At 35.6% G+C, this 16,154-nt stretch overlaps 1 pseudogene; it reads left to right on the top strand.

The window, feature by feature from the left end:
- The first annotated feature begins 10,773 nt into the window (after window positions 1–10,773).
- LOC122076439 lies at window positions 10,774–15,733 on the top strand (annotated as a pseudogene).
- Window positions 15,734–16,154: the final 421 nt, after the last annotated feature.

Genomic DNA, 16,154 nt, shown 5'->3' with positions numbered 1-16,154 from the left:
CCCCCCCCCCCCCCAAAAAGCCCCTCCCCCTCCCACTCCCACTCCCATAGATATTCTTCCCATTATCCTGGATATTCTTCAGCTTGATGACTGTTTTAGAAGATGCAGCTTTTCCTACATTCCAAGGTCAATCAACCATGTGGCTAATACCTTGGCCCAGAAGGCCTTATCGCTTATGTGTGTGATGAACTAGCTAAATTCCACTCCCTGTTTAACCACCCTTTGTAATGGTGACGCGTTGAGTTCAACAAGTAATCAATAAATTACTTTATACCCAAAAAAAAAAAAGCATCTCCCTGTGTCTGCATCTCTCTTCCCTCCTATACGTATGCTACATAGTCCAATAGAATTTTTTTCTCCCAAAAGTTTATAGGGAAAATTACAAGATTACATTATTGGTTTGGGCGTACCAAATTATCTAATTATGACTTCTGTCATGTAGTTAGGGTGGAGTTTGGCCCATTCTATTTCTAAATAAACTGTTGGTTACCCTCTTAAGGGTAATTGGGTCTTCTCCTTTCCTAAGGAGTTGTTGGATCATGTTTCAAAGTTATTGCCCATTAGGGCTCTTTAGTTTGCCCCTTGAGGGGCCTTTTGCACAAAAAAAAAAAATCCTAATTGTTGTTTGGTTAACAAACTTTCCCAATTTTGGATTTAGATTTACATTAATATCCAATATCGTGTTCTTCACTCAATAAGGTGCCCATATTGACAATTTTACCCTTGACCTCTCCTCCAACAATCACATCTCCTACCCTTGCAATCCTCTGGCTTCCTCACACCCCTTGCAATCCCTCTAGCCCCCTTGTGTTCCCCCTACCCCCACCCCATCCCAACAGAGAATAATTTGATCCCATCTGAAGCCATCTATGACCTCCACACTAGGGGTGTTAATCCCAAGCCTGACTGATTTTGATTTGCCCGGTCTGATCGTTTAAAGACCAGCACGACACTTGATGAATTCTAGACTCAGATGAGGAACCGTCGTCAACTGTGACATGCTAGAAGTGGAAGCCCAAATGATGCCGAAAATCATCTACCAACATCCAACGTTAGTCAAAAGGAAAACCAGTCCAAGTTTTGTCGAGAAGAAAAAGTAGCATCACACACCAAACGCTTGTCTTAGTGCATGCATGTGCAAAAACAAATTATGGACCTTCTGGAGACAAGAGGAGATAAAACCTTCTCTTCAAAGAACCCTACCCTTATAATGTCTAGAGCAAATTTCACTCCCCTACCCTGAAGTTTTCATTTATTACACTCTCTTCCCCTACGAAGTTTAAAATTACATAATGCTCCCTTTGATGTTGCAAATTCTATCAATCGTACCCACGTGGTGAGCTGCCCACCGTTAAGTAACGTCACAAGATGTAATATTTCATTTTAAACTCCCAATACCCTTACTTTAACGTGAGATTACATGTTTACCCTTAAGTCAGAAAGCCAAGTTTCTTCTTCTTCCTTCGCTGGAACCAAACTACATGCCTTTTTGGTTTAAGGTTTTGAAGCTCAGTGCGCCTCCCTCTAGTGATGAAGCTATGGAGTTGAACACGATTTTCGTTTTTTAGAAGTTGAAGATAAGCTCCTTAAGCCGTGTTGATCATCCCATCGTAGCGATGCGGTTGTGCAAGGCGATCGGTTCTTGAAGCTTGTTGAGCTTCGTGAAGTGTTTTGAGCTCCAATTGAGGATAATGTTGTACTATTTCCTCCTCAAACTCTCTATACTCATTCTTCTCCTTTTGTTTTTTGTTTTGTATTTTCCTGTTTGTGAAGTGTAATCGAGGGTAATGTATGTATAGTGTGTTGAGCTCCAATCCCCTTTTATTTAATAGTTGTGGCTAAATTTGATCATGATACATTTTTGCTAAATGTTAAGAAAGGAATTCCTTATGTTGGGTCCTCCCTTGTTCTCCACTCTCCAATGATGAAGAACCAGAATTCATCTGTTCATCAGACTGTTAGGCTGTTGGGACATTGGATTTGTTCACTTCTATTTTGTTTCCTGTCAAGCAGGATTTATCTGTTCATTGAAAAATGTTAGGTTTATGAAAAACTATTAGATTCGTAACTTATTTATTTTTTATGTTTTTGTTAATAATTTTGATTATGTGAGATCTTATTTATTTTTCCTTTTTATCCGATAATTTGTTTAATTATTCTAGTAATCATATATGTAGATAAATTAAGAAAACTTTCCTTGGATCCTTGAATGATTGGTGTTGAAAATTTTTTATATACAAATAAATCCATTTATTTTTTCATCATTTAATTCTTAGAATAGGGCTACTTTAGGTATATTATCTTATTTTCAGAATTCAGGTCAAAAGTGGACCAAGTGGAGTACAAATGTCAAATTCGACTCAAGGAACCAAACTCTAGCCAGCCTGACTGATCATAGATGCTCTTCACCATGTAAGCCACAACATATCTCAAGGATCCTATGTAGGGAGATTTTACGTAGTCAAAGATCTACTCAACATTCCAAGCTTGGCCTAGAAGATTTCCTTTTGGAAAAACCTGTAAAATAAATTTCAAGGATTTCTTATGTGGTGGTCGATTTCTACAAGGAAGATTTAAGCTCAGCCAACCTTCTATTTTAATTTTTAACCACATGTTGGGATGAATATTTAGTAATTTCATATTCATGATCTTCTATATTGGACAATTTACCAGAAGATCATATTCTGTCTTCTATTTTGGATTTAAGAAAAATATTGTAAAGGAAATTGGGATTATCAAATTTTGTGTAGTTTCTATTATAGGTTTTGATTTTTATTTACTTTTTATTTTTTATTTTTTCCTTCTCATTCTCTAAGTAGTTGAACTCGATAAATAGAAGAGCTCTCATCTCTCTGAAAACACCTAGCTCCATCTCCCCTCTCTTTCTTCTTCCTACTTCATTAGTTTAGCTTTCAATTTTATGTTTACAAGTTATAATTTAACTTTAAGATAATGGGAAGATTTACCAATTTTTATTTTTCATTCAAATTGTAATCTCCATACAAGTTGTTGGAGGCAATGAAGATTGGATTTTTTACAAACTGGATTTTTCTTCTCAAGCCTCTGCGATTCTCCATTCAGGGAAATTCTTGTCTTATTTTATTTTTGTTTTTTATTTCTATTTAGTTTAATCTCTTCTTCGTCATTCCATCCTTCTTTTAGTTTTTCCATGGTTAACTAAATCCTTCAACTCAAAGTAAGATGAAGCTATGAGAGAAGGAAGGATTGATAGTCACCATGCTTATGTGCTTGATTGTATGCGCATAGTTTAGGCCATACAGTAGATGCCTCCGCATTGTGCATGTCATCTTCAAGAGACCACATGTATATTTTTTTAATGTACTTCTTGTGTCTCCTATCTATATTCATGAATTTTATTTTTGTATTTCATGTTTTGTTGATTGAATTATTCATAGGAAATATCTGTTTTGATTGGCCATATCTCCTATTGACCTAATCATGATACATGCATGTTTTCATGTTTTGACCGTGAATTTGACCTAATCTCAACATAGATTCCTATCCCCAAGAGCTCTTTACCTATAATTTTCAGTCATAATTCTTGAAGCTTTGAATTTGGGCTGAAGTTTATTCTGAAATTTTTCTTGTGAGTTTGATCATCATTGTCATCTTTATTTTGTAATTTTTGTAATTTCTTAAGTCCTTAGTTTAAGTGAGTTTCCATATTGTTATTCATTGCATGTGAGTTACATTAGTAATAATTTTTGCAACATTGAGTACACTTTGCCTAGATTAAGATTGAATTTTAATCAAAGTCAACCTCCTTGTATTTGACCCGCATCTACACATGACCCATGGGCTTGCAATTATATTTATTATTTGCTTTTCTTTTAAAAAAAAATTAATAAACTTTTAACCATGAAATCTAATTGTAACTGTAACTAGATGACTATAAATGACCTTAATGTATTATTTGCGATTGTTTATGACAAGCCTGCTCTGTGCACCCGCCTCTCTCCATGGCGACCACCACTTGAGAACCTCTTCTGAATTTTCACCATGACCACCACCTGAGAAACCCTCCATCAGTTCTTGAGCCCCTTGTGCACACATCCTCTCTCTCAGCAACACCCTGCAATCCAACCTCCTGCACTAATGGTATCTCTTTCTTTCTCCATGGAAGTCACCCTACATGACTACAAATAGCCTAAATATGTTAGGATTAAATAACATGCTACAAATAGCCTAAACCAAATATTAATCAAACTAGCTAATTGATTGACCAATAAAAAAGACTTGAAACAACATCTATTATAATTAGGACTCTAACTTAAACTAACTAACCCCTAACCCATTGTCACCCAAATACTAATCAAATCCCTAACTTGTATCATATACATACAAGTTTATGTATTCCTAACCCCTGACCCAATGTCACCCACCTTACATGCCCAATTCTTTGATTTCACAGTGTCACCCACCTTACCACAAGGACCATGGATAAGGTAGTGATTGTGAGTAGTGTTACATACATTAATGTTTCCCAAATGTTAATTTTTTTGTAAAGTCAATTTTGGTTTTAAAATCTTTTTTCAACATAAATTTATTTAGCTCATATTGGTTATATAGTTTTGGGAACATATAAAGATTGCATGCCATTTTGATTAAGTGATTTATTATGCATGGATATACAAAGATTGCATGCCAGGGTTTCCTTTATTGTATTGCTTCAATATATCTCAGTTTAATATATTTTTAGGCTACTGTATTTTTTTGTTACTATATTGGATCTAAGTAAATATATATTGATTGATCAATAATGTTTATCTTCTGCTTTTCATCAGAATCATTTAATTTCTCAATCAATGGAAATTAGAGCAATCATCTACTACCATTATGACTTGAATATGTCAGCACCTACTCCAATAGATCCGGATGATTACTGTTATCGGGACATGGTATGTGATATTTATAACACAGTCATCAAACATGTACTAGTAGGACATAATTTCACATTTAAAGTGAAGTGTGCATACTTCCTTCCAACTAGCAAATGGAAGTCAAATGAGGATGCAAGTTTATATGAGATGTTTGGATTGAAAGAAAATGTGAAATTCTTAAACTTGTATGTATATGATCTTCATTATGATGAGTAATCAAGCTACTTGTATACAGTGAATGACTTCCCCGATGCACTAGTCAAAAAAGAGAATGTTGATTGACGTGTCTGACAAAGTCAATGTGGATTTGGTGATGATATCCTGCAAAAATCAGCATGGAATTTGAATTGATATACACAAAGTCAGTGTAGAGTTGATAGTGTTGTCCAGCAAATTTAGACTTCTAGTGGCAATAGGACAGCATCAAGATCTAAGGGGTGGTACTATCTATAGGGTTTCAAGTAGTGATGACAATAACAGTAGGAGTGGCATGACTAATTCGGGGAAGTCAGTTAGTGTTGATGCAACTAATAGTATAGTTGATGGGGGACAGGAACCAAAACAGTTAGTAAAAAAACTGGTGAACAAATACAGAGTGTTTCTAGTGATAGTGGATGTTGATTGGGATTCTCAATCTGAAGATGAGAGTGAGATGAATGATGATATTGAAGAGGAAAACATTGAAGGTGGTGTCAATTATGTTGATAATTGTGATGTTGATGGAATGGATGGGACAAGAGTTGCAACACATGACAAAAATGAAGCACTATCTAATTATAACGATGAGTACTACTATGCACCCTACTTGAAGGATGAGAATTTGTTCATGAAGAGGGGATAAAACTAGAGAATGTGATGATTTTTATTGATGTGAAATTGTGAATTAAATCAGGGCTATACTTAAAGACTATGATATTCAATAAAGTATTGAACTCTTAAGACTCAAGAATGAGAAGTCAAGAGTTACTGCTGTATATGCATAGTTAGTCATTTTAAAGTAGAGAAATGAAATGAGTGCAAGTCAATCTAATGTCAACAACTCTCAAAGATTGATCAGACGCAATCTTCTTCCATAGCACTGAGTTGAATATTCAATCCAAGATTAAGGCACAATTAAAAGTTAATGAAGACAAAAGGAAAGTGAGGGAACAATTGAAAAATGCAATTAATGGGGGTGCTAGAATAAAACAAAATGAGAGATGAAATGAACAAATTAGTAGAAACAATAGACTCTTTTGGATATGATGTTCATGAGCATTTTTCTTCCCTAATGGCGTTGATGTTTGAGACATATATTTACAATACTCTTTATTTTTGGATTTAATATTATGGATGTGCCTTTTTTATGGTGATGATGGATCCAGGTTTATCTCAAATAGTGTAGTCTTATCATTATTTCCAAATCATCATGTTGGATTATACAGATTTACTAATTAAATGGTACCAAAATTTCAATGAAAATTAACAATTTATATAATTTGCCTCGTACACAATATAGTGCATAACTTAAAAGGGAGAACCTTCACTACATTTATTTCAAATATATCAAGTTTTTCGACTTCTTTACCGATAAATATGGCTACACACACACCAACAAAAAAAACTAACACAAAATTACAAAAAAGTTTCATTGATCCAGCAAATTTCATTGTTTCATCCACCCTTATCTTCACATTGTGCATCTTATGCTACAGCCCATGTAACACATCTCGCAACCCACGCACCTTTTCTTGCAACTGACATACCTCCTCATGCAATTCTTGTAAATCAATGGCGTGATTAGGCAAAAGATTGGCAGTTGATACATTAATGGGTTCACACCCACGTGAAATATTTGCATCCATTATAATCTAGGCAGCTAACAAAAAGTTTGCTTGAGTTATTGACAATCTTTAAGATCCTAATCACCATTTTTCGATTGCATCTATATTTTATGGATATGTACTTGATAACTGTATGTGTGCTGCAATTACTTGAAGTAGACATTTACTTGTCACACATGCGCTTGTGATACATGCAAACAACAAAAAAAATGAGTAAAACTTGAAAAAAAAAAAAAAAAAAAAGATTCAGTCACAATAACTTTCAGAGCCCTTGAATTGGCTGGCTTAATTATGAGTCACAATGTGCACCTAGCCCTTAGGAGTCACAGTAACCTTCATAACTTCGTCTTCTTTTTTTTTTTTTTTTTTTTTTTTGGAGATACCAGGTGAGGGAGGGAAGAAGAGAGACTGTTGCAGGTTTTTCTGGTAAATGTTTTTATTTTTTTTTTTATTTTATGGAGAACAATGTTAGAGAAAAAAAGAGTAAGAGAGGAGAAGAGGAGAAGAGAAGAAGAGAAGAAGAGAAGAGAAGAGATGAAGAGAAGAAGAGAAGAAGAGAAGAAGAGAAGAAAAGAGGGAGGGAAGTTGCAGGATTTCTTACCTTGGAATCCGCTAGAGATGAGAGACAAGCCAAGAACCTACTACTTGTAACGATTTCGACTTTAGTTTGCAGGATTCCTTTATTGATTTGAGGATACTATTTAGGCAAAGGAGATGGGAGTAAAAATGCCATTTGACATGTAACTCTAACAGTATTAACACCATAGGGGACAGAAGTAATATTAAACTTCGCAAGGGAGGAGAGTATAATAAATTAAAACTCCAAGGGAGGGGAGTGTAATTTGCTCTAATTTTTATAATAATATACTAATATCTCATTCACTTTTTTTCTATTTCCCATTTAAAGACAAAAATTCCCACACTTAAAAGTGCTTTGTTATCTTACTATAAAAAATAATAATAAATAAATAAAATACTTTGTAGACAACTTTTCTAGAGATCAAGAGTACGAGATCAAATATAATATGTTTCTTTCCATTCCTCGTGAGCCACTTATATCTCCGAAACAAGAGATCAAAGTGATTTGACTCCTTTTTTCCAATAAGTCGACAGCGTTACACCATTGCAATACTTCGAATAAACTTGAGTACATATAGGATACATCGGTGCTAAAACCTTTTCTCAAAATATCTTCCAAACTGTTGGGGTTGTTGCTCAGGATGTTGTTCCCCCGGTGTGAAACTAGTTGGTTCCATAGTTTTAAAATTCTGCTGATCCCATCTCCATCATTGCAATATAGAAAGTAAAAAGGAAAAGGCAACCTTAAATTGACTGAGTCTTTCTTCCCCTTCTCTCCCTTCCCTGCCTTGCTTTCTTTAGAGCTCTCAATACATTCAGTTCAATCCGAGCCGGGGATATCGAGATATCTATCCCTATTCCCTTGTCCTCTTTGGTTTTATTTTTTGCCTTTGTTCTGTGGCTGCGGCCTGCAACCTTTCTATGTATTCGTAGGGGTCTAAGAAGGTTAACAGGCTTTCGTCCTGGGGTGGGGAAGTGAACTCAGAAATACCATAAATATATACAAGAGAGAAGTTCTTGTCTGCTTTTCAAGTCTTAGATTAGAGGGCGTGAAGGTGCGTAGATGTTTTGCGGTTCGCCGACCAGCTCTTGTCCAGTAACCCTTTCGAAGCCTTTTGAATCAAAGTAGAGTAGGTTTAGGTTGCTTTCTCAATCTTTCTCTGATCCTACCCGCGTAGTGGATCCGGCTTTAGTCGGCTAAAAAGGGGTGTGTGTGGCCGTCGTATCTGCCCGCCCCCTTCTTCATTCATCCATTTGGCTGACGAGGTAGAAGACAACGCTGGTGATAGTTATCAAGGATTTGCTTTTACAAAGCTGCTTGGAAATGGCACTTTCCCACACCCATTCCCCTCGTAGACTAAAGTACATATTCTTATATACCATTTAGTCTGCACAAGAATAGGGAGAGGGGGTTTTGGGGATCCTTCTCCCATTAGGAATCCTGGTAGGAGAATTAGTATCTCGAAGGGGGTTTGGGGGAATCCCTTCCCCCATTAGGAATCCCGTTTATAATATATATATGGCTTATGTACCGGCACTTTCAATAGCTTATCCATCACCGTGTTGTCCAACATTCCTTCCAGGTCGGTAGTCAGTAGTGGCACTAGTGGTCCCTCTGCCCATTTCCCTTTCTCCTTTCCCCGCCCCTAAAGAGGAAGTGGGCCTCATTCTTATTGATGGTACCATCACACAACAAGACTACAGCTTCATCCCAACGTCCCATCCCCATACCACAAAAGGAGCGGGCCTCGTTCTTTCAGTTTACCATAGTTCAATAAAGTTTTTGTCTCCTGGAATGTTTTCACCCAAATATTCCCTTTTCCACTTAAAAAACAATAAGAGGTGACCCCCTTCTTTTGGACATCCCTCCTTATCTTGGTTAAAGAATTGGGTTCCATTTCATCAAGATAATGATCATGTGTCTTAAATAATGTAGTCTCTAAGCATTTTAGTTTTACTGATCTCGATCGGGTTTTCCTTCAATCGTGGTGAAAGAAGAATCCCCTTATCATAGGCTTCTCAACACCATCTGGTTGAATTAGGAAAGGTATTTATAATCATGAACAATTGGGTGTGAGTTATTAATGATAAACCCAAATCCAATCATATGGTCACATAATCGTGGAAGAAGCCAACTTTTAATTTTTAAACATTATTTATCTGAAAAAAAAAATTAAAACCATTTAATTGTAACCACTTTATAGAATACACATGCCATTAAAAAATAAATAAATAATTCACCAATGCCAGATTCACATGTCAGTTTCCAATCAAGTCAAAGTTTACCAAGTGGCAAAATAAAAATATTGAGAAAAGCAATCCTGGATCCGGATAGGAATAACCCAAGGCCAATCCTGATTCTAACTAATCCCACTCAATCGATTCTTATATGAAAACTAGATTTAGGGCATACTTGGCTGATTTCAACTGATTTTAACTGATTTTAGTATCCAATTTTAGGTTTCTAAACCTTCATATCAATACATATTAGTGAGATTTACGATTAAATTTGAGAAAGTCTTAATTTTGACACACTATCAGTCTATACCATTCCCTGCATATCCAACAGTCAAGATTGCCCTAATATCCCCCTTGATCTACTGTTTCCCATGACACGCTAGGTGCATAATCCATGGATATTAAAATTAAAAAAAAAAAAATACATGGATTCCAAGGTGGATGCGCTGTCCAATAAGACCTTTCCCATAAAATCTAATAAATATTATCAATTTCCACTAAGACACGATTAATTGTGAGATTATCATAATCAAGCCAAGATATAAATTCATGGCATGGAGAGTTTGCTTGGTTTTTTTTTGTTAGTATTTGCTCTCCATTCCTAATTAATTAAATTAAATCTCAACAAAAACCCATTTACTCTGAGTTTGTCCTTTTTAGTATTTTCTCTCCTTACCTGATTAAGAAAATCAACCAAACCCCATTTACTTTAATTTAAATTTTATACTTTAGAAGAAAACTTGAGGAGCATAAACTAAATACAAACTAAATTTCCAAATGAAGAAAATGGAAAAGGATCCACGTATGTTAAATATGATTGGACAAGGGGAAACTGCTACAAGATTATCTTTTAAACCTTCCCCTTCTCCCCCATGATTAAAACAAGGAATTTAATTAGAGGGCCAATTAGTAAAAGAAGAGACTTTTCAAAATCAACTACACCACCTTACCAACTTCATCTATAAATAGAGTCAAAAAGAGTTTGGTTGTCCATAGTGTGTAACATTACTTAGCCACACAACGTAAACGAAGGCAAAGAAAGTTTATTCCTTTAGCTTAAGGATGTCGTCCTCTTCTTCCACCACCTTAAGAGTAGCAGCAGTTCTTCTCTTCTTGTGTGTGTGTCTATACTGATCAAAGGATCAACAGGTCAGTTGAATGCTAATTTCTACGACCGTACATGTCCCACAGTGGCCACCATCGTCCAAGATCATATGAAAACAGCATAACAAACCGATCCCAGAATCGGTGCCAGCCTACTTCGACTTCAAATCCATGATTGTTTTATACAAGTATGTGAGATTTTCTATGCTTAAAAGTTAGGCACACCTTGGGCCACTCACTCGGGCTGTTTAGTGCTCTTCACTGCTTTCAGTGAAAGTTGAATAGTTCTCATAAAACCCCGGTATGACCCGGTCCATGCGGCTGTGGGGTCAATATGGGCCCGCGGAACTAATTAGGCCAAAGGCCCTTATACCCTTTGTTAACAAAGAAAAAAAGAAGCTAGCTTTAAAAGAGAGGGTGTCCAAGTATTCATCTCCGATGTGAAATTACGTGGAAGAGAACCCCAACACTATGACTGTGTTTGGTAACGTTCTAGAAAAAATGTTTTTGGCATTTTTTCGTTCCCACGGAATAAGGCTTTTGGTGCATTTATGGCATGTTTCATTTATTTTTATTTTTTAACAAAAAGTGAAAAAATAAAAAAATAACAAATAATAAATAAATAAGACAAACGACATTTTGACATAGAAACTGAAATTTCCATTTTTGACATGAATCCAGAAATGTTACCAAACACAATCTATATATATATATATATATATATATATATATATATGTATGTATACTAGTAAATACACACGTGCAAATGCACGTCTAGCGGAATATTTTTCTTAGAGTGTGTTTATTTGGATAAACTTTTACTCGTAAATTTCTTTTTCCCCTAGAAAATATATATGACCACCTTTGCTTTCAAAAGTTGAGTAGATCTTACTTAGCATTGTTTTATCAATAGTTTCTTCCATAGGTACTAACTTCTCTAGTGAAAATCTTTAATAGTAACGTCTAGAAAGTATAGTGGATACTTTCATTATGGATAGTGGAATCAATGATATTAGAAAGTATAGAATTCATAATTTATAGCATTATAGAAAAAAAATATAATGCTATCAATATTCTACCAAAAACCAATGAAATCAATGCATAAAAGCATAAGAGCTAACACCAGTGATATGATAAAAAGTATATGATAAATGCACAGAATCATAAGATCCATCCAACAATATGGCATCGGCCAAGAATTGGGATCGGAGGGGGCCGATACCAATATGGTCTGAACCGATTCCTCAAACAATGCAACTTACCCAAGCAAGCTACAACCAAGACTGACCCCAAAAACCTCACTTGATTCTGTGTGAGAGAGAGAGAGAACATTTTGGTTCTCTATCTTATAAAAATGGATCAAAAGATTCAAAACCAATATTAGTTCTAATATTAACCTAAAATTCATAAGGTACCTTTGTCGGTTCATGCTTTCGCTTCACTTATTGTCACATCAAAACCAAACCAAACCGATTAAAACCCTAACAATATTAGGTTATTTTCTTCTATTCATATTTCGAGGCATGCATCTCCCATAGAAAGCATACTTATTGTTTTGTTTTTGTACCAAATTCCGCAGGAACAGATAATCATACTGTCAAACTGTTCTATAATGATACTAACAGAATATAGATTACCAGATTTAAAGATTTAACTTCAGAATCAGCGAGCAACTTGTCATTTATCAAATTGATATAACCAGAAACAGAGAATTCGGGGGAAACAGTAAATAAGAGAGAAAAAGGAGAGAGGGGATTATGGGGGTAGAGAAAATGGGGAAACAAAATTGTGGGGAAGGGAGAGGAGAGAAAGAAGAGATCACCAAAAAAAAAAAAAAAATTTTTCCATTATCAAATCATGGGGGACTGTGAGCCGTTACCTTATTTAAAACTGTAAGAAAGCAAAAACTGACTGAAAGACGAAAACTCCCCCTTGGATGGCTAAGATGGGGTTTCATGGACTGACAAGGAAACTTGAAAAAAAAAAAAAAGGCTTAAATAAATCTGGAAATTATAATTCGTATTCCACTCTATCTTGACAACTTAATCCCTTCAACAGGCTCTTTACCAGAAAAAATAAGAATATTCTCGCCACGGTGAGCTTAACAAACGATTAGAAAAAACAAAGACATGAGAAAATCGTACAACTTTTGTATGATTTTCTTTTGTTTTTCTTTTCTTTGCTTTCCTATGTCATCCAAACACAGCCTAAATAGGGAGGATTTGTTTTGTTTTTCTCTTATTAATCACAGAGAAGAACCTTCTGCGGCAACCAAAGAAAAAAAACAAACATTAACATGACATATTGCTTTGTATATATAACAGTGATGGGTTGGTTCATATTACAATCTGATAAGTATAGTTAGCCGTTTAAGTTCTTCAGATATATATGGAAGCAGAAGAAGAAGAAGAACAAGAAGAAGAAGAAGAACCAGAACCCCACGTCTTTGCTTCTTGTCGTCTTAGTTCAGGTTCTACTGCTACATGTTTATTTTTTTTCCAAGCTTCATGTTTATTTTTTTCCCTGGCTACATGTTAAGACCAATTTCAAACTGTTATCCTGCATTCAATAGCTCTAAAGATTTCTAAAGAATGTGTTTTGGTAGAAATTTGAGAAAACCCAATTGCTTTTCAAAATAAAACTATTGATACCTTTATGCTGTATTTGAAGACCCATTGGTTTTGAATTCAATTTGCTTTGGCAAGTCCTCATCTCACTTGCGTTCAATCCACTTCCCCACTGTATCAGATTCAATAGATGAAAATCTCATAGGAAACCTTGAAGATGCCATTAGTTTGCAGATAAATTCTAGGGGGAGAAAGAAGAGAGTAGTAGTTTGCAGATAAATTCTAGGGGGTGGGGGGAGAGAAAGAAGAGAGTATAGAGAGGAGGGGAGATCGTGCGTGGGAGAGTTTGGGAGAGTCTAGGAAATCAACTATCTCTCTGACTCTATCAATTCAAAGAGAGGGGAGTTTGAGAGATAGAAGGAGAGTAGAAAAAAATTATTGGAATATAAAAAATATAAAGGCACCAATAATATTAAATTTATAAAAGAATATAAAATAAAATAAAAGGGTAAAGTAGTCCAGTGAAAGATTTGCCACTTCGTGTTTTTATATAATAGTATGATATATATATATATATATATATATATATTGTTTCACTAATTTTGTTTATGCATGGTTTTAGGGTTGTGTTGCATCAATTCTGTTGGACGACAGTGCCACTATACAAAGTGAGAACGATGCCCTCCCCAATTTGAACTCAGCTAGAGGATTTGATGTAATTGACAACATCAAGGCTGCTGTGTAGAGAATGCATGCCCTGGTGTAGTTTCTTCTGCAGACATTCTCACCCTTGCAGCCGAATCAGGGGTTTCCTACCTCCTTGGTATGTTAGTAATTATAAATTTAATTTATTTAACATATTAATTAATATTTTATTCTTCTTAATTAATTAATACGATTGAGCATAATTATTTACAGGCAAGAGGTCCTTCATGGACTGTTCTATTAGGAAGAAGGGATAGTACAACCGCAAACCAGAGTGCAGCCAATACTACTATGCCTGCTCCCAATGATGTCCTCACTGATCTCAAATCTAAGTTCGCAGACCGTGGCATGAACACCAATGATCTTGTAACATTGTCTGGTCTAACATTTTTATAATTTTATTTCTTATGATCATATAATATACCTCCTTGGCTCCTTCCTCCTTAATCAAGTATCATTATATTTACATTAATTAACAACTTGACTCTTGGTGAAGCTTGATCTTAATTGTAATCTAGGAAGTATTGTTCACTTTTGCTTAATATCGGCGGGCTCACTCGCTAATGAAGAACCGGGGGTTGGGGGACTCCTGCCTCCAACCCAAATTTTTTGAGACATTTATATTGAGGCCAATTTTGAAAATTAGGGTTTCCCTATAGAGTAATTTGCTTTAAGGCTATAAAATCTCATAAGGAGGAGGTGTGTTCGGGTTGTAATTTCTTTATTACAATAGTGGAAGCTCTAGTTTATCATTTAGCTATGAATGTAGCCCCATCTTGCGAGTTTACATTGTTCTGTGTGTCTAATCTTGTGTGAACTATTTTCAATGATTTTTTTTTTCATTGTTGTTCTGTTGTGGTGTTAATTTCTGTTAAGTTTGTCTCGAATTCTTGACCCATTTTGAAGATTGATCAACTCCGACATATTTTGGTAGCGACCCGAATGAGAATTTTTTTAAGATCTGTGATAGAAGCAGAGGGGTTGGGCCGATAGGCCCAAGCCCGAAGCCCAACACTGATCTCGTATGGAGGGGTAGAGGCGTAGCCCCCATGGTATGGTTTGACTGGATTGACCGCGAGCCAATGGATTGACTCGCTACTTAGAATATATAATGTACTATCGTCTTGTTGGGCAAGTCATTATATTTTGGGGTTTTTTCGAGCTAGGGTTTCAGGGCGAGTTTTCTTACCGCTGCTTGGGTATAATCTCTCTTCTGTATAGTGAGACTTCTTCTTCTTCACCCGAGAATGTAGCACACCACACCGGTGTGTGAACCTCATTAAATTTTTGTATTGTGTGAATCTATTGTCTGTTTATTTTCGTATTTTTCTTGGTGTTTTGCTCTAACAATTTCTAATAGCTCTTTCTCATCTTTATAATGTGTGTGTGGATGTGATTCTCAGGTGCTCATACATTCGGACACGGCCAGTGTCAATCTTTCAGTTTTCGACTATGCAATTTCAATGGCACAGGCAATCCTGACCCGACTATCAACTAGACTTACTTGCATACCGTCCAACAGCTTTTCCCCCAGGGTGGAAACGGGTCTGTCCTAGCCAACCTAGACCCAACCATGCCCGATGGATTCGATAATAACTACTACCATAACCTTCAATCAAACCAAGGTCTATTCCAAAGTGATCAAGAATTGTTTTCAACTTCGGGTGCAGATACTATACCTATAGTTAACAGCTTCAGCAGAAATAGCAATTCATTCTCTAATAGCTATGTTCAATCCATGATTAAAATGGGAAATCTCAGTCCATTAACTGGGACCAATGGACAGATCCGATTGAACTGCAAAAAGGTTAATTAATGGAGCTAATTCATTTGAGTCAAATGATGTTTCAATTAGCTCCAGCTGATGGATATAGCTAATGAAACCCTTACGAAGGGTGCGTTTTTGCCACATTATGGGATCTTCTTCTTATTTCTCCCTTCACTTTCAATTTTTATGTATCATCTTTTTGATAGTTAAATCTCTCACTTGGTTTTTGATGTATCATCCTTTTGATATTTGTTTATGCATCTAACAACATTATGCGATTTTTCTCTTATTTTTTCACCATCTTCTGGATTTTGATGTATTATCATTAATCTTTCGATAGTTGTTTCCCCCTCCGCTTTGCTTTTGATGTATCATCTTTTTTTAATTTAATTTTTTTTAATTCAAGTTTTTAATTTGAATTTTTCTTTGTTAGCCTGTTTGGCAACGAAATTTTATTCTGTCTTTTCTT

This window comes from Macadamia integrifolia, chromosome 4 (assembly GCF_013358625.1).
Source record: "Macadamia integrifolia cultivar HAES 741 chromosome 4, SCU_Mint_v3, whole genome shotgun sequence".
NCBI lineage: Eukaryota > Viridiplantae > Streptophyta > Magnoliopsida > Proteales > Proteaceae > Macadamia > Macadamia integrifolia.
The sequence above is the reverse complement of the archived record's forward strand: the minus strand, read 5'-3'. Positions and strand labels throughout refer to the sequence as shown.